The following is a 19,218-nucleotide window of genomic DNA, read 5'->3' as shown; positions in this document are numbered from 1 at the left end:
TTGAATGATTCTTGTACTAAAAAAACCTTATTATTGGGCTTTCATATCCTGATTTTGAAAGTGCTACGTGCAGAATATCATTAAAAAATCGGTCATGTCATTTGGGTTTCCTTTATTTTGACTCGCCCTGTATGCCAAACATTTAGTTGAAATGGCTCTTAGGTCATTGTAATGCAAGTAGGTCCACAGTTCCTACATGAACGTGCGACTCTTCAAGTTCTCGTCTGAGCTGAACTCTCTCACTGTTTGAACAACTCTCGACATTTAAATTGTACATATTATTTGACACCGTTATGGAACCTTTTTAAGGACTGAAAAATGCACCTGAAGTTGCATAATGCATCAGTGCTGCCTATGTAGTCACTGTGTACTTCCAGTCTATCCATAAAAGTCACTGTACGGGAATAGTTTGAAAGTCGGACACAGTATTATGCAAACCACTGTACAAACTAAACACTTGAGTAGCTGTTAGGAGAGTCAGAGTAGAAGCAGTTGAAGGAGAGCTAGAATGGCGATTTGGTTAGATGGTTAAATCAAGGCTGATTTTGTATCAATGATTATTTACTTTTATACTTGGGTATTTTTGTACTTTTGTCTGGATTTCCATAAAGTTCCTTTTTCACAAGAAAGGAATACGATAGGGTAAGGATCGAGATTGGAATAATTCATTGATGATTCACACTAAAATGTAGCTCTTGAATTGGATACCGGTAGGTATAGGTATTCACTTAGCTGCGTAGTTAGTATTGATGCTCTTTACTAATCAAAACAGTGATACACATATACATGCACATTAATTTTCTGGGTCTGAAAAGATTTTCATGTCACTATGGAAACTGTAGTCAAGATTCACCCATTTCAAGGTATTTAACACAAGTTTTAGACGCAATAAAGTATCCATTCCAATCTTATAGGACTTTAAAGGAAAACCATTTTCAGTGGAAGTTTGCATAATGCAACAAATTAATTTTGTGAGTAAAATACAATGGGCAGTAGTAAACTTATAGTTACAATATTGTAGATTGGTTTACTAACATCTCAAAGGACTGCAAAGAATTTATACTTTATATACACTTATTATTTTTTCCAAATGTCTGAAATTATTTCCTAATACAATCTATTTGGGAACCATTGTACTACTTTTTGGTTTTGTTGGAGAAATAAAAAGGTATAATCAATAAAAGCACGTATTGAAAGTGACTACAAATTTTTCGCAGGCTTTACACCACAACACACACAGACGCACATCTGTTGTCCATATTGTAAATCGCAGTTTTCTGGTACATGTATATGTATTTTTGCTGGTTATTCATATACGGAATGGCCAAAAGACCACCAAGAAATTGTGCTGTTTTCCTATATCGTATGGTGTAAGCCTACAACGATCATACTGACGATTAAAAATATGTTCATCAAAAAAAAAATTGGGGTTGATGTTCGATGAAATAAAAACCTGTCTAAACAGCCTATTTGCTATGGACATTCCATCACATCGATTGAGGGCCATGGTTAACGTCTTGTCCCGATCACCACAATGCACAACGGCATAGAGAGCATTCGGACTTACAGAGCAGTTCAGCATTTGAAAAGTCCGGCGATCACCAAATTATAGTGTTTCAGATTGTTCACGCGCGAACCATATTTTAAAGGTCTGGGTCACGTGAAATCCACTGATTTCATGTCGAAAACCCTGTTTACATCTGACGCGACAGCCATGTCTGTGCATATTTCCAATACTGAGTAAAACCTACGAATTATGAGCCATAAAGCTCATACTGTGTACGTGACAATTCACTGAAGGAAACCAGGTCCTACAACAATAATGAGGGCACATTGTGTTTGCAGCAAGGTTTGCAAAAAGAAACGCGATTAGAACACGAAAACCGCCAATTCGCAAGGCCTTTTGTGTTCACTTTCACTCCACCTTTTAATGATTTTGTTCTTACTATTTCGTCATCGCCGACAAAACACGCATAGCGTGGCCTTCAAATCCGATGAATCATGATCATTATTTCTGAACCATTTGTAGCATTGTTTCTATTTCTAATCCGCTTGTCACCGCCTATTCTTACAGGGGCCATGACATGAACTATACACACCTGTATTTTGTGCAAATTTGCATTCGTCTGAAATGTATGCAAATTATGAGATATCCTTTTTTTGGTTAACTTGAATATTTGTTAAGCTTTTCCTGACAACTGACATCTGTTCAAATTGTGAACCCGGAAATGACTGACTTACTGTCATGCACTGAGACATAGTTGTAACACGGAAAATGGATTTTAATAGCATACAAATAAAAAGGCATCAAAACACCCTTGAAAAGAAAAGCAATTTGAAAAATAAATTGAAAACAAAAATTAAATCCGACACACAGGTGATTTTGAAGGTTTGCATTTGCTGGTCCCTGTAATACACGGAGCATATAATATGTGCCGGTTGATTGGCATGCAACCTATATCCCTTTGAATCACCTGGGTTTTTTTTATTGTTTTTTTAAGCTGTTTCCATTTTTAATTGTAAATAGTATTGCTTCTTTATTTTGCTCATTGCATTAAATAATATTGTGATTGTTTTTATCCGGGTTTTGGACTGGACTGTCCTCTCCGCATCATAATTATCTAGGCCTATTCTTATTTTAAATCCGTGCCTGATGTATATTGTTAAACTATCTGTATTTTGTGTTGTAACCCAGTGTGCCGTGCTGGGTAAGGCAGCTAGGGAATGTTCTTTTTGGTCACCCGGCTGCCACAAAAACTTAGGGGCGGGGTGGGGGGGGGGGTGGACACCATAATTATGGGACGCTGTTTAAAGTGCATGATTTTGGACACGATTACACAATAGTCACGTTATTAATGTTGCGGCTGACGTGTGTCAGTTACGGTCGCTTTCGTTTCCTGAAAAAAATAGCAAAATGTCGCCGGGGGAAGTTTCCACCTACCCCTCACCTACCCCGCCAGATACGCCATCGATCCCAAGTGCTGCATTTTTTTTTAATAAATCGATGATTTAACATCAAGTTCAATGTCGGATTTCGTAGTTGAACTTTCTGTGGAACATTCAGTCATAGAATGAGAAATACCCACGTGATTTGGTTCACAGGGATATTGATAAACAAACTTAGAAATGATGATAAGGTCAATTTTAGGTTCCATTTGTATTCCCCAAATGTGTAGCTATTAAAATTGCAGTACAAAAAGGCCAACAGAAAAATGTCAACTGCGATCACGTATACTTGACGTCGCGTACGTTATATGACTTATTAAAAACGTCACTTGAAAAAAACATAGGAGTCGACGAATTTAAATGTCAACGAAAGTAGGTGTTCGGACAATAGCAAAGTAAAGAACCTCTGGAGGTTCGTGATAGCGATTTGTTTACATATTGACTGAACCACCTGCAGCGCCAGACTGCATTTTCCCACCTCATTTGGAAAGGTTGTACATCCCATTGCCAGAGAAATACTCGGTATCCATGTTAATTCTTCCATGAAGAAAAATATCTAAAACTGCAGCTGCATTTCCATATTAAACACCGCTTTAACATTTCCCCAAAATAGTGTAGATTAGAAATCGAACCTTTGGTGATATTTTACAGCAATTTATATTTCAAACTAGATTTAACAGTTAAATGAAGCTGGGGACAAAAACTATAATTGTGAACCACGACGACATTTTTGCTGCATGCGCGGTCAAGTTGGCGCTCAATCGCATCCATTGATTAAAGAATATAATCAACCTAAACATTAACTGCTGTTATCGATAATGTTTACCGATTCAGACAAACAGTTTAGTTAATATTAAACAAAAAATAACAATCAGCTGTGATAAATATAAGTTTAAGAAACAAAAGTGCTAGCTTTCTCGTAAGTACACAGTATTACTTGTTTGTTCAATTTGACACCCAGTCTCGCACGTTTGGGAAATATGGAAGCAAAAAAACAAAAAAAACACGCAGATATATTCAGCCATAATTAACTCCACAAAGGCAAGAAAAAGGTTAACAATAAGGATATCTTCCTGCCACTGCCTCTTTAATATTGTAATATCTCTCGCTCAATTCGACGCGCAGACAGTCAATTAAGAAAATAACAATGAAGGATTTCAGTATCAATGTAGGTCTACGGTTTCCAAGTGGTTGTTAGTTAATACATACAAATTAAGTGGTAAGACAACCAATATTTTCAAGGTTAATTATTGATGGAACATAAACAGTCTGTTTTTACATAGTATGTACATTCGCGAGACAAAAAGACAATGTTATACGCCGTTAGTATTTTAATTTTGTTTGTGGCATTCTTATCACGATATACAATTATGTATATGAAAATTCTACATCCTTATTTTTATAACGGCTGTATAGTCAATACAGCTTTCAGCCAAAACATTAATAGACTTAAAAATTAATAGTATCTATAAATAGAACACCAAAACTGTATGGAAGAAATGACCACACTCTTGAAATAAGGATCAACTTAAGCGAACTGTCGCACATACTTGAGGATTTGATAATATTGTATGATCATGACAGTCTTGACAGATTATGGGAATATGCTGGACGTTCTGAACGTTTTTACGAATGTTGTTTACATGTGTAGGGCCTAGGCCTATAGGCCATACATGAATAAAGCAGACACAACTACTCACTGGCCTACGTTTTTAAAACCAACAAAAAATAAATGACGAAATACGAAAATACGTATTGGATACAAGAATTAAGTAATTGCAAGATATACGACCTTTATATGGATTGAATTGAAAGAACGATCAACAACGTACAAGACGTGACGTCAAACTGCCGCTCAAATTGACACAATCATCGTGGGTGAGGTATTATGAACGGGTCTCTGCACTACGACTAACGACTATTTCATGTTTTATCATTTTTGTTTTTAAACAAGTTGCGTTTCCAGTAAATTTCAACCTCATTTGCTGGGTCAACTTCACTAACCTCATTCTCATCAGTAGTCCCTGTGAGGGTAACTATCTTCCGTGCATAGTCTGTTTCGTTACAGAAATCGTAAGTCATGGAATATTTGTTTGATGCACTTGGTGATTTAATTTTTGAACGTATTTCACCTCACCCTAGGCCCTAATATCCAAAAACAAATTTGATATGCAAATGACCCAATTGCCACTTAAGTAGAATGTCTAAATTTAACATGTGCAAAGTCCCTTCCCTCAAACCCAAAATGCAAAATTGGCAGTAAATAGGGGCCTATGTTATTATTTCATGTTTATCCGTATTTGAATTTAGAGCATAATATTATTCATAACGAGGAGAACAAGTAGAAATTATCTCACAAAATACAAATTTTCAGATTGATGCACGGAATAAAGAAATTTTTTAAAATGGGAACATTTGTAACTCTATAACGTTTGTGCTTGCCACTAACAAAAAAGAATGACAAAAATGAATTTGCCTTTTCAATAAACAGCGCCATTCTCCATACATGACGAAGTTCCTATGTAAAGGACGATTTAGAATGCTACATTCATAACTTTTATCATTGAAACAGGGTTGGCTGATTTAAATCACTGATTTAAATTGCGATTTAAATCAAATGATTTTTTTTTAAAATAAAAATCACTGATTTAAATCACTTTTTTGTAAAAATCTTATTTTTGACAAAATCAATTGATTGAGGGTTATTTTAATCATTTTAATCAACTGATTCCACTTAATTACAAAGTGTAAGATGTTGTTAACACATTCAAACACCCCTATTTCATCACCATCGACTCAATTTAGGTTTTGCATAATTACACAAAATCGTTGTTTTTATTAAGTCAAGATCTGAGTTTAAAAGTTTTTCTTCAAAGTTTTTAATTTTAAAGAGAGCACACTCACGTTTGCTTTAATCATTCCTTGATCTGTTTACAGTAATATTGTGAATCAACTGTGCTGGTGAAGGCTTACATGGACCATCAAAAAGTGTATTAAAAGTCCCAACTTTTTCCTAACGTTTCTCCCTACAAATTTAGATTGGGATTTATATAAAACCTTTTAAAGGTGTAAGGCCTGATTTCTGTTGTCCACCTTGGACCATCAATCAAACACTATAAGTTACACAAGGATCAGTGCCGCCGGTTTTGAAATTAGAAGCATTTTTATGAAATCAACATGCCCATGGAGAACTGTCATGTTTTTTTTTGTATGCTATGTACACGTACCATAAATCAAGTTTTCATTCGTATCCACACATAACGTATCTCAGCTGTATCAACCAAGCAATGCTCCTTTAAAGTGTCTTCAGTATTAATGTACCATTGAACCAATGATGTAGACTACATGTAGAAGAAATCAAGTGATTTTTTTATATCACTGATGCAATACAATTTTTTCAAAAGCATTTATCAATTTATTGAGTTTTGTGGATGATGGGTATTATAGGAACCTGTAAACTCCTCTGTGATGGGTATGAGGGTGCATGAGGAGATTTAGACACATGCTTAGACATAGGCCTATCAATATTTTGAAAGTTAAAAAAATCAAAAAAATCTGATTTAAATCAAAAATTCTGATTTAAATCAAATAAATCCGATCTTTTTCATTTAAAAAAAAAATCAAAAAAATCGCCAACCCTGCATTGAAAGATAAAATAACTACTTTTCTAATTTGGGAGTTGGCAAACCAAAAATACCACCTTTTCTTTTTGGTTTGCTTTTGCAACAACCCGAACTGCCTGGCGACTAGACTGGTTCCCGGTCCCTACATTATCGTTTCTGAAAATCGAGGCCGGAACCAGTCTACCCTACGAGTACTGACTTACTGTCGAGCCGCAAAAAAAAATCGAAATTGGTTAAGTGAATATTCTATAACTACGTTACGATACTTATGAACTAGAATTTTGCGCAAGATAAAAGCCTGGCATCCAAAGTTTTGTGAAATCGGCTGCTTGACCATAATTATGTTTAATACCTTGTGAATTGGCTTTGCGGCCACATCGGTGGTAGTGTGAAACGCGTTTTATTATAGACGCGATTCGGTTTGATGATTATATGGGGATTGGAGAGCATGTCTAACGCGTGTCTCTTTCCGGAACGGCGAATGTGAGCAGAGAGTGAAGATGTAGCTTTTGCCCGCCTCCACTCAACCTCAAAACACTGTAAAGTCGTGTATACTCGAGGATGCAATTATAGGGATCTCGGCACATTCTAGTTAGTAGATAAATTAAAGGCATTAAGTGCAACTTTGCGTAAATTACCTTACGGAGAAGTTAACACTGCTGAAAATTGAGACTTTGCGGTCGAAGTGTTTATTTCATCGCAATTTCTTAATCTTGGCGAAGCGGAAGAATTGAAAACGTGCATAGGAAAGTGCTTTTTAAAAATGAAAGGAGAGACATATTGCAATCTTGAATTTTAACAATATTATTATTGCCGAGCCAAAACCGTGCCTCAATCACATTGAATTATTTAGTTTAATACAGTCTGAGGTTCACGTGAGCAGAGCCACATTACGAACGTCTGGTATAATTATGTGAGCATGCAAATTTATGCGACCCCGGCGCCAGCCAATCGGAGTCGACTTTAGAAATTGTGACATAATTTTGGTCAGAAATGTGGACGAAGCTGTTGATTAGTCGATTTGGCTGCCATGTTTTTGCAATACAATGCATTACCGAAGACCGGATAGAAGGCGCCCGCTGAATGGTCAGAATCTGGAGGTCAAGACGCAGTTTTGTTTTGCTTAATTAATCGCCGAATCTGCTCGCATAATCCTCCTTGCTGTGCAAGGGGATGTTCCATAGACTATTGACAGAGCCACACAACTATAAGATCTAAACGTATATAGGGTGCAGACCAGTAAATCGGTCCGAAATTGCCTGCGCCGGCCAAATCGCGATTTGCATGCCCTCAAAATCTTCGGTATTTGAGCATGCTGTGGGCCATGAACTTGAGGGTTTGTAAAAAATATGGGTGGAAGCCGTGCACAGGGCTGGGAGCTTGCAGTTCTGTGTAATTTGGATGTAATTTGGACCCTAAAAGCGCTCTATTTTGCAATGGAGTGTAGGCATCGTTTTTCAAAATGGCGATGGGCTTCAGGACTATTTTCAGGGGTGATCGTCTTCAGATTGAAATTTCTCCTAAAAGTCATCAGTTGACCCCCCGTAAATTGAACAGAAAATGAAAGATGATGAAATAAGCTTTAATTTGATGTGTGTCTCGAACACCTTGGAGAGTTGTGAGTATTTTTCCCGAATTTTTGAAGTGGGAGCATTTACCATTGGGGTCTATGGAAGTTTATTTACTGGTCTGCTACCATATTGGATGAGCAAACATTACGCAACGGTTTTCATGAGGCACCACCATTTGCCAAGTGCTCGGAGGCAAATTACTCAAGGTATTGTACAGGTTAAACTGTGTTTCAAATGATTGTCTGAGCCCCGTCCTCCAACATGTTCTGGATCAAGCAATCAGCTCTGCTGTAACCTTCGTTCATTTCATTGAGATGGTAATCAGATTAGCAAGGAGAGCGCAGAGCTCATTCCAGGGAAGCCTGGAGGAGCAAGCACAGCAAACATGGACTCATTTCATGGGTCTCAGCTCAAGTAATTGCATATTGAGTGGGCACAAGAGTGGGCACAGGGGGGGGGGGTGCCCCCATGCTCCCTTAGTTGCGACACGTATTTTGGTTTCATACATGATTGACGAATGTGCTTTCCATTGACTAGAATCTGGGAGTTGTTCATGTCGCAAGCATTCATGTCATGTACTTTATCCATATCTTCGGAATAATATGGTTCTGCAACTAGTTGATAGTCGACTCAAGCAAACCTTGTGTCTCGACTTAGGGAATGTACAACATTTGCTTTTGCTGCAATTTTCAGAAATAAATGGATTTGTAAGATTAGTATGTTATAGCAAATATTGTTAAACTGACTTGTTTCACGTTTTGGGCTTGTAGATGCTGGAAAAACCAAAAGAAAACCAATCATGTTCTTGTAGTCTGGTTCCCTGACCCAACTTAAGATGAAACGGAGCAATCTATAGACTTTGGGAATTGTAAGGTCAGAGAATCAGTCTAGCAGGCTTGTACCCCTTCCCAGGTGTGTAATCAATTATTGCTAAGAAAATGCGGAATAACTAAATATAAAAAATTAGGAGCATTTTTTTGTAAAAAAAAATCTAGTTTAGTTCTCCAACGCTATTCGGCCGACCAGCATTGGAAAAATACAATTATTCTTGAAAATGTCAGCACACCACTGGAGCCACGATTTACAGGATGCTTAAGTCTGTCATTCCCTAACATCCAGTAAGATATTACGTGAACATTTGATCAATTCGTTTTTTGATGTTTGGAAATGTATCTTCCCTTTAACTCGATTGGAATCAAATCCAGTTAGCCTCTGCGTTCCAGTGCCTGTTTATACGCATAATCCAAGAGAAACAAGGACATTGATAAATGGGGGACCGCTAACATAGCGCTGGTTGCTCCAGTGAAGTTGAAGGTTCAGAGAGCTCTTGACTTTATCTTCGTGTGATTTACTTGATCTTATTTGCGAGTTAGAAATGGTTCGATCCAGGATACTCACTCCGCCTACAAGTGAACGGTTTCTCATTGTAAGTCATTTTTTGGAAGCAGGTCCGGATTATCCAATAGGCACAGTAGGCATGTGTCTAGGGCCTACGAAAAATTCGGGGCCTACGAAAATACCGCAGTGTGCTTTAAAACACAATATATGATAGGCCTATCCGCCGCTCTAAGCCACGATGGCCTTGACGAAAGGCTAGGACGGGGACATGTCGTCCCCAAACTATTTTCGTCCCCGAATAAAATATTGTTTTATTCTACATTTTGCCTACATTTTGATTCTATAGCTCAGAATAGCTGATTCAGTGACTCAAAACGCGAAAATGATGTTTAAATGATGATCTTTTGTTAAAAAAAAAGAAGAATTTGTTAAAGTGATCAGAAACTGCCCGAGATCGCACCACAGAGCGTCCAGAATCCATTTTTTCGGCCCACGCCATTTAGGCTTCGCACTCGCATTAGTTCCGATCAAGATACACATGTATGTACCATCCACACTTTTGAGAAGCGATTGACACCCTTGGTGCTTTTATAGCCAGGACCAGTTTGGCCTGGCTTGATTTGACCAGTGCTCTGTACTTTGAATTTGTTGCCGGTGCCTAGGGCAGAGTAGGGCTTACGGAACTCTGCTGCCTATGCCTACGAAACACTTAATCCGGGCCTGTTTGCAAGGGCGAGGATTTTTTTTTTTGAATTAAAACTAAACTGCAGGCAATGGATGATATTCCCTTCGCAAATCATTCACCAGATATTCATCATGTTTTTACATTAACTGTTAATTCGCGTTAACTGTTAGTTTTACCATGGATGGTACATGGAACGGTCGTTGGAAATCACCACTTGCTTCCTGCTCATTTTTTCCCTGGAGATAGTCAGGTTTGGCGCAAAGCGAACATTATGTGTGAAGCGCCAGTGCGGGTAGAACTGATCAACAACGATTGGCTTTAGTACGAGAGAGACAGACAAAAACAGGCCGCTACATCCGTACGTAGCCAAAGGACCCAACGCGTTGGATGCACAACAATTAACACAGTGTTGACACTGGCGCTGGATCTTCCGGTTTATGTATTAAATGGGAGAAGCTTTTGTAGACCAGCTTGAGCTCAGCTGCATCAGGTATGTGGTAATATATCAAGATTTTTGGTTTGGAGTTATTAAAGAGTGACATTTATGTTTGTGCTGTCAACACAGAAAAAATATTAACACTAACCTAGAAAGACCTTCAATTTACCTATAAGCATCATATCCATGATTGTACCAATATTTGTATCTGTTGCAGACGTACATCTGAGCATGGAGCAAACTTGCTCCATGATCTGAGTAGGACAACAATGCTAACATTGCAGGTCTGAATGAAAAACCTTCATTTTATGCCCGCCAAGCAAATTGATTTTATTATAACGCAATATACACGTCGTATGTAATGCTATACCGTGGCATTTTGTAATTAAGTTACGACGACATGGTCTAGCAATTGTTTTCATCACTTTTATGAAAACCAACATTTATCTTTTTCATCGTTGAAATGCCATGATGCATCAACGTAATGGTGAAGTGACCTTTGTGAAAACGTCTAAATATTTTAACAATTCACCCTTCGGCCGCAGCGTTAATATATACTTTGGGGAAAAAAGGTTATACCGAGGTAGAGAACATACGTATTTAAATGCAATGGTCCGTTTATAGGTAATTGGTGCAATTGAATGCCATCCTCACTAGTTTGGTCCGCATTATGGCGCCTACCAAGTTGGCTTTATTTTAAATTTCATAATTTCAGTGTCGGATCGGTGGATGGGTTTAGGAGGTTTAACCCCCCCCCCCCGCCCTTTGAGCCGCAAAAAGGAAAACCATGCACTTACCTGATACTGCAAAATCATATGATGGCAGAGTTCTCATAGTTTGTAAGGGTTGGTGAGGAACTGTTGCCTCTGGATGCCTGTCTTTCATAGAATACATTGAATATGGCCAAGAGTCAATGGATAAAACCCATCGAAGAGAGGGGGTTTGCACGAAAAGGAAACTGCCGGGACAAAAGGAAATTAATCGCTTTATACAATGAAGTCCTTGCTCACATTTATAAAATAGACCAGCTTTAAATACTGGCAAACACTGACGGTACTGGGTGGCTTCACTAATATGTGAACACATGGAATGATTTTGCCTGATATAGGCGGAAACATGTGAAGTGACGTCTGCATGAAATCAGGTTTAGGTATAGTAAATTCACATGAAATCCGTTTTAGAAATCCATAACGGGCATTTTGTAAGAAGTAGTGTCAAACTCGATCCTTTTTTTTTCTTGTAGCCCTAGTTAAGGTGTTTTCGAGTGTTTTAGTTATTGTTATCATTGCTACACACGTTTACATTACCACGTTATCTCCGTAGCTGGTTCGGCTCTCATGCAGGTGTTTGGTTGTATACAACGCTTGATATGATTTCCGTGTCATTGGAATTTAGTCATCTCATATTCGTCCTTAGCAGCCTGTTTGATTATTTTAGTGTAGTTCCTTTTTTAATATTCTAATGGAAACGAATAAAACCACGTCAAACTGCTTACTGACGAGAGTGACCTGAAATGTACAAATAACAAAAATTAAGAGGGCATGACGTCCAAAGACATCTTCAAATTGTATCTGAAAATGTTGCCTTTGAGAAAGGTCCTGCCTGGATCCGAAATGTTAGGCCTCTAACCTTTCTGATTTCTTTGTAACAAAAATGGACCTTGGTTGTGGCGTTGTAGGCCCCCTATGCTCTGTTTTCGTCACTGCCGAGAAATGGTTTCAAAATTACGGACAATTCGAAGATTTGTTTTACAAGGGACCAAAACTGTATTAGATAATGCGACATTATTTTGATTCAAACGTATTTCATAATTGATGATCAAACAATTTTGATCAGACTAAACAAGGCACAGCTATATATTTGCATGTGAGCATCTGCATTGTTTATGAGGTAATTATAATGGATGCACGATTGCACGGGCCTGCATCATGGTCCATGTGTCAAGCCGCCGTGGATTTGGATGCATCGAGTGTTATACGGTACCTGGTCGGTATACATACGATCTGTTTATTGTTCCCATAATTACATATGCGCCTGCTTCTGGTCGGACCGTCGGTGCGTGAAATTTGGACTCCATTGGCCGTGTAGGGGAAAAAATACCAATACGAACCAGCACATGTACGATGAGAAGAACGATAAGCGTAAAAAAAAATAGTTGGCCAGAACTGAGCGTGAGGATTGGATCCAGCATCATATCGTGTAATTATTGCTATCGTGGGAAACGTTCGTTTGCCTATACGTTTCAGATTTAACCCCGAAAATGTTTTTCGCATGATATCGTGCTTTCTTTAATTACTGAATCAATCGCTCACGATTTTTTTACGCAATTTGACGAATGTAGCCTACTGCGGGACAATACACCTATGCCGCATCTGATTTGAGGTACTTGATTCGGGATATCTGGTAATAGGGGGCCTACATGCACTTGCGTATAGCAACCTTTATGATCGGGTTATTTCTATTCAGTAATTAAACGTCTGCTCATGTCTAACCCGGGGGAAATTAAGCATTGTCCTCTAAGATGGTCGCTACCTGCATACTTTCTATGTGGCGATTACACAGTTGCACCGGGACTCTCTGGCTAAATTGGACTCTCAATGGACAACAGACTAGATAAAATACCGGATATTCCCAGCGCTATTGCGTTCCTATAATGAGGAATGGCTATATTCTGGCCCATTGAAGCCAGCTGCGTATAGGGCCATACTTGTTTTAATATAGATTATTCAATTTTGTTACTATGGGCAAACATATTTCATATTTTGTCAAGCATCTTTTAAGACTTCCTGCATGTCCGTATTCCTATAAAATTATAGCATAAATTATAGCGCATAGGCCTATATCATTTCAGACGTCCTCATCCGTAGATGCACACCTCTCTTTCTTAACTAGGTTTCAGACAGAAGCAGGAATGATCTACAGGTTGGAGATGAGATCGTCTGATGGAAGTGGCCCAAGAAACCAAAGACACTATGTTACCGATGGTACAACCATTACCAAACATACATGCCCCGATGTCTTGCACATCAAGAAATCGATGGGTGAACCAGCGATGAATAAAAGAAATCTTACACACACAAAACATGCAGAACAAAACAGAACGGTAAACAAAGTTAACAGATTAATAAGCATGTCAACATAAAGATGCCTCTTATAGATTTCTTCAAACTTGTAAACAAGTAGAAAAGATCAACAGTGAAAAAATGAAAATTCCTGAGCCCTTTTGATTTCATTATTTCGTTACATCATCTATCGCTCATATCAGTTAATTTGTTACATTGTAAATGTTACAGTCACAAAGATTTTGAGAAAAGTAAACTTCGGAGGAAAATAGGAAAATATGCCAATTAAAAAATCGTATTAATTTGAATGACCAAAACAATGAAAATTGTCCGTAAACGAATAAGAAAAGAACAGCATGGTTTAACACGTCATATGCGCACCGACGTTCGTTAATTTGAATGCGTCACCCGGGACTCGACCGTCAAAAGATATCAAAAACTTAATTTGAGAATGATACAAATTAATGTTTGAATGCACCGAAACGAAATAGAATGCCCCAAAACGAAAGCGAACGTTAGGAGCAAAATCTTGGGTGCCAACAAATTGAAATTGTATGCCCCAACGTGAAAAAGAAACCCAAATTTGATCAGATGTGTAAAAGTCACGCAATATTGAATGACTGAAAATGAAAATGATCCGAAAAATTCGGAAATTGGCCGGAAAAACCTATAGTTGACCAATTAAATCTTGATTGTCAAATTTCCCTCTTTATACGTGGGCGTGGGCACATAATGTAACATTCCAACAAGTACTACCGAAATGATTATATAATTACATGACTACTGTTTTAAAATATCAATTGCGACTAAGCCTCATGAACGATCTATTGGAACAAGACGGTCGAATATGATAAGGAATCGTGGACACACACAAAAACACTAGCTAGACAATGGTCACTTGTTGGTTAAATGACGCCGACATTTGCCGAGTTCAACAATAATCCTCTTGATTCATCACTTTGCGTATACCACTTGACATATGGGTGCCTAAAATGTCGACGATCCAATATCTAGTGTATTGGGGTGGAAATGCTCAGGAAGTGCGTCGCCGGCTGTTTTGCCCTTCGGCAAGCGCGCAAAAAAGCCTCATAGGTCACATTGGCTTCCGTACGAAAGACTCAGTCTCGACCCCCTCTCAAAAAAAAAAACCCCACAAAGAACACCACCTACCTACAGAGTAATAATAAATAAGGCAGTAGCAAGTATGCCAAGCTGACATTTACTCGTCAAATTAAGAGTAAATGAGAAATCTGGACAGAATCGTTGTATTTGATCACAATAAAAGTTCACGTTGACTATAATTTTGTCACAGGTGGGTTGTTATTAAAGCCCTGAACAGTAGCACGCCCCCACACTGTTTACTATTACTCCAGCCTTATAGGCTAGAATACCATCGATTTTACAGTTTTTACGTGGGTGGCTCCCCATTTAACAGTCAACTCTGTCAACAGCTGAGAAGGGTTTTAATTGTCCCCGGGAAGTTCATGATGAAACTGAACAAAGTTCAAGAAGGTGTGGTTAAATTGTTTAAATTACCACAACAGGAGATGTTTCATTATTATGCTAGTGACTTTGTTAAATTCCTTTTACTTGAAATTTATGTGGAACTGAAGATAATTGAAAATGACCTCATGCTATCTGCAAGTCTGAAATGCATACGGCGGGAATGGTATATTGTGTATAGGCGTGAATGCATACGCTGTAGTGTTCAGCCTATGCATTAAGATAGCTATCACGATGCTTGCGATAACATATCAAGACTCGAGGAAATATCCTTGGGAAAAACACCTAAGAAATACATCACGCAGCATTCTTATAACTTTTGTCGTTCCAATTGGCGCATTCATAACAAAAAACATCAATTCTAGATATACACTATACGGATATGTACTAATAGGCCTACAGGTATCTAGGTATGTAAATTCAGCATATTTTTTTCTGGCTATTTTAAAAGTTATCCATTCCAATTCACTTTTTGTCTAATGAGAATTTCAGATGCTTTTGGCAAAATCAATTTAGTCATTTATCATGCAGTTTCAAAGTTTGTTCAAGGTATTTAAGCAATAGGTCAAGAATATTCGACAATTCAAATTGAATTGATCTCAGCTTATATGCAGTACATCAGAGATCGAATTCGTCCTATATCAATCACTACTGTCAGTATTATTGAATTAGTCCGGTATGTGCTTTAAAAGCATTTTCCTTTTGTCATCAAGTACAATTCGGCAAATTGGTTGCCAGTCATAAGACCAAGTAGGTGCACTGTCAGAGAACGTTTAGGCCCAAAAAAAAGTCTCCGGTTTCTGGTCTGTGGCGCGTCGCCGTAGCCATGCGCTTCGGCAAAATGAAAAAGTGTTTTTTGTCAATGTAAGATGATGTCTCAAAACCGCCAAACTCACTGGTTTGACTGGAACCCTGCTGCTACACAATTTTAACGTGTTTTTAGATGGGGTTACGATCGAGTATAAGCTTTATGTGGCCTCTCTGGACTCCCATATATTTTGCACTAAATTTAGTCGGGCACAATTTGCAGTCATCAGCCGACATTTGAAGAAAAAAAAAGAAAAAAAAGAAAAAAAAGCCGCGTCGCCGCACCACTGTTGTGGCAAGCTCCATACCAGAAACCGGAGACTTTTTTTTGGCTTTACCAAAAGAATAGTGTATAGATTACCAAGAACAAAAGTTAACATAAATTACTTTAAAATCTAGAAACAAATAAAATAATTGTTAAAATGAAAGAAGGAATTGTCAGAAAAACCTCTGATGACCCTTGACTCCCCGTGTAACATTTTGTGTGTGCCTAAGAATTAGTGTAACGTATTTTTAAGAAAATTAAAATAAAAGAAACAAGCAATACCTTTATGAATAACAAGGAAAGAAAAAAGGTGGAAAATCGTTCTTATCAGTGGCCTATATATGCCTTCTACTGAAGACGTCACAATGAATTATGACTAAACTGAACAAAAATGTGGATTAAATTGTGTGGCATCAGATGAATTTGTTTTCTGAATAACCCGGTTCGGCGTAGACGAGACGAAATCCAAAACTCTTTGACGAATATGTGTGCTCATGGTTTGAATTTGCTCCAACTAAAATTGTACTATAAAGGACGTAATTAAACATTGGAAGTGCACTAAATCGATTTTGCTGGACGAATTTGAATATTAGAATCGGTGAAATAAGATTGAATAATAAACATATTAAAACAGACGGGAAAACCTATATTAAGATATGTTGTGTAATGATCGAGGATTTAACGTGTTTACAATACACGGACGGGCAAGGAATAAAATGATGAATTAACGATGAAGCATTATGACTCAAGGTTTAATGTCCAATAATTAATGTGCTTATTCATACTGTTTTGTGCCTATAACCTTTCACAGTGCACAATTTGTTCCCAGGAGTACATTTGCTGTCCACATTTAGGTTGTGCTTTAGTTCAAAATACATATATTATTTTCAAAAAATTACAAATACAATACGCATACAGTATTTCGAAAGTTATTTTGAAAAATATATGTGTACAAGTACATGTATTGTAGAAATGTATTTGCTTTACAATGTAATTCATCCAAATAACCTATCTTGTAATTTGGAAAATTTGTGAAGGCAAAACCAGATCGAAGGCCAATGAACCAAACTCAAACACCCCAGTTGAACTGTTTTGTCGGCTTGGCCAGACTTGAAGGGTTGGCTAAGTTGCTGAGGTGATAGGTTTGGCTTCAATGTACTTGCATAGCTAGATAAGCTCGATGATTCACATGATGGTGTGTCACGCCCCTGCAATCATCCTTCATTCTCGACGTCAAGGTCAAAATGGATTGCAGTTATCTCAATTTGACTTCTTTTAGGAAATTAACAATGAACATTTAGGAAATTAACAATTAATAATTCAGAACATCGCCCAACAGACAATACGAACAGTGAAGATAATGCCATACGGCCTACACTTGTTGACACAGTATTAAAATTGACTGTTATAATGACGTCACGCCGAGTCACCGACTTTCACAGGGTCAAAGCAACCTCGTCCCCAACCTCGGGGGTCGGGGATAGTAAAGCGCCCTCTTTTGGTCACGGAAGCTCAACAAAATTACGTCATGTTATAATAGATTACCGGCAAATCATTATCCCTGCACAAAATGTTTAGGAAATTAGGTAAACGCATATGAAAATTAGGATGGGGGGGGGTCTCAATGTGCCCCCCCCCCACCCTCGGTCCCCAGAAGACCTAAAATACCCTGGCCCCGATAGGATTAAATCTCAAGCCCAACTACATGTATAGGAACATAAATGTACAGTTCCAAATACACGCACTTGCATAAATGTAAACATGCAAGGCTCTCTTGAATTAATGAATTCAGTTGACGAATTTAATCCACATATTCATTTCCTATAACAGGATTTGTCCCGTGGCCTTTGTAGCTAGCGTCACACGTCGTCTTCTATTTCACCCTCTGTCCATTTAGGTTTCTTTTCAGCTTTGATTTTGTACACCGAGTGCACGTTCTCGTATCGGATTGCAGACATGTAATTATACTTGGAGTGCCATATCCACGTGGAATACATGATCTCCATAATGATATTGAAAAAGGGCAGTTGGTTCACCTCTTAACTACATTAGTTACTTTAATTGTCCCATGAAATTCACGCGTCTGATTTGCCACCACTTAGAAGGACTGTTGCTAAGCAACAATTTCGCAGAGTAAATGTACTCCAAATAGGTCTTTGTTTTTGAGTAGTGACGGCACGGTATTTTTTAATGCGCACGTACGTGATTTGTTCGTGACGATTCAATCAATGTGACGTAGGCAGCCAATCAATGTGACGTAGGCAGCCAAAAGCCTATCATATAAAGCTTTCGGTTTGCAGACATGTAATTATACTTAGCTTTAATTATATAAAGCTTTCGGAGTTTAAAGTTCAAAGTTGTGTTTTCTTGTTGACCCAGATTCCATGGGTACGGAGCTCCAGAGGTGTCAGCCGACTTGTTAACATAATTATTAGACTCAGGATGACGGCATTCATAAGTATACATGTCGACATCCTGACGACATCATGAAAATGGAATGTCGACTTCCTGAGGTTATCACGCAATGGGGTAGATCAGTGTTCGACGAATGGATGGGGTGCTGAGATAGCAACAATTATTCATGAAACTTACTTCCCAAGGAAAAGCGGGACAGGGGAGAGAGATGCGTCCCCGGGCCCAATCCAGGAATTAAAACGGTGTTGTCAATGGAATGACGACATAATGACGCAGGATGTGAACATCCTGAAAATAAAATGACGATATCGTGGTAAATATTCCTTATGATGTCTACATCTTACCTTAACATATCCTCACCCGGAGATGAATCAAGTCAAGATCTCAATAAGATGGATGAAAACGTTCACCTGAACTATGCAAGACAGCACTTTCGGGCTAGTAGCAATGGTTAATCTTCTACAGGGTGAGTCAAACAGAAAGTGACCTGTATTAATGTTTTTCCCATTAAAAGGCAATTAAAATAATATGACACACCGATGATGCATGTACATGTATTAAGCGAGC

The sequence above is a fragment of the Patiria miniata genome, unplaced genomic scaffold, assembly GCF_015706575.1.
Source record: "Patiria miniata isolate m_02_andy unplaced genomic scaffold, ASM1570657v1 HiC_scaffold_28, whole genome shotgun sequence".
Taxonomy (NCBI): Eukaryota; Metazoa; Echinodermata; class Asteroidea; order Valvatida; family Asterinidae; genus Patiria; species Patiria miniata.
This window is presented reverse-complemented; position numbering follows the sequence as displayed.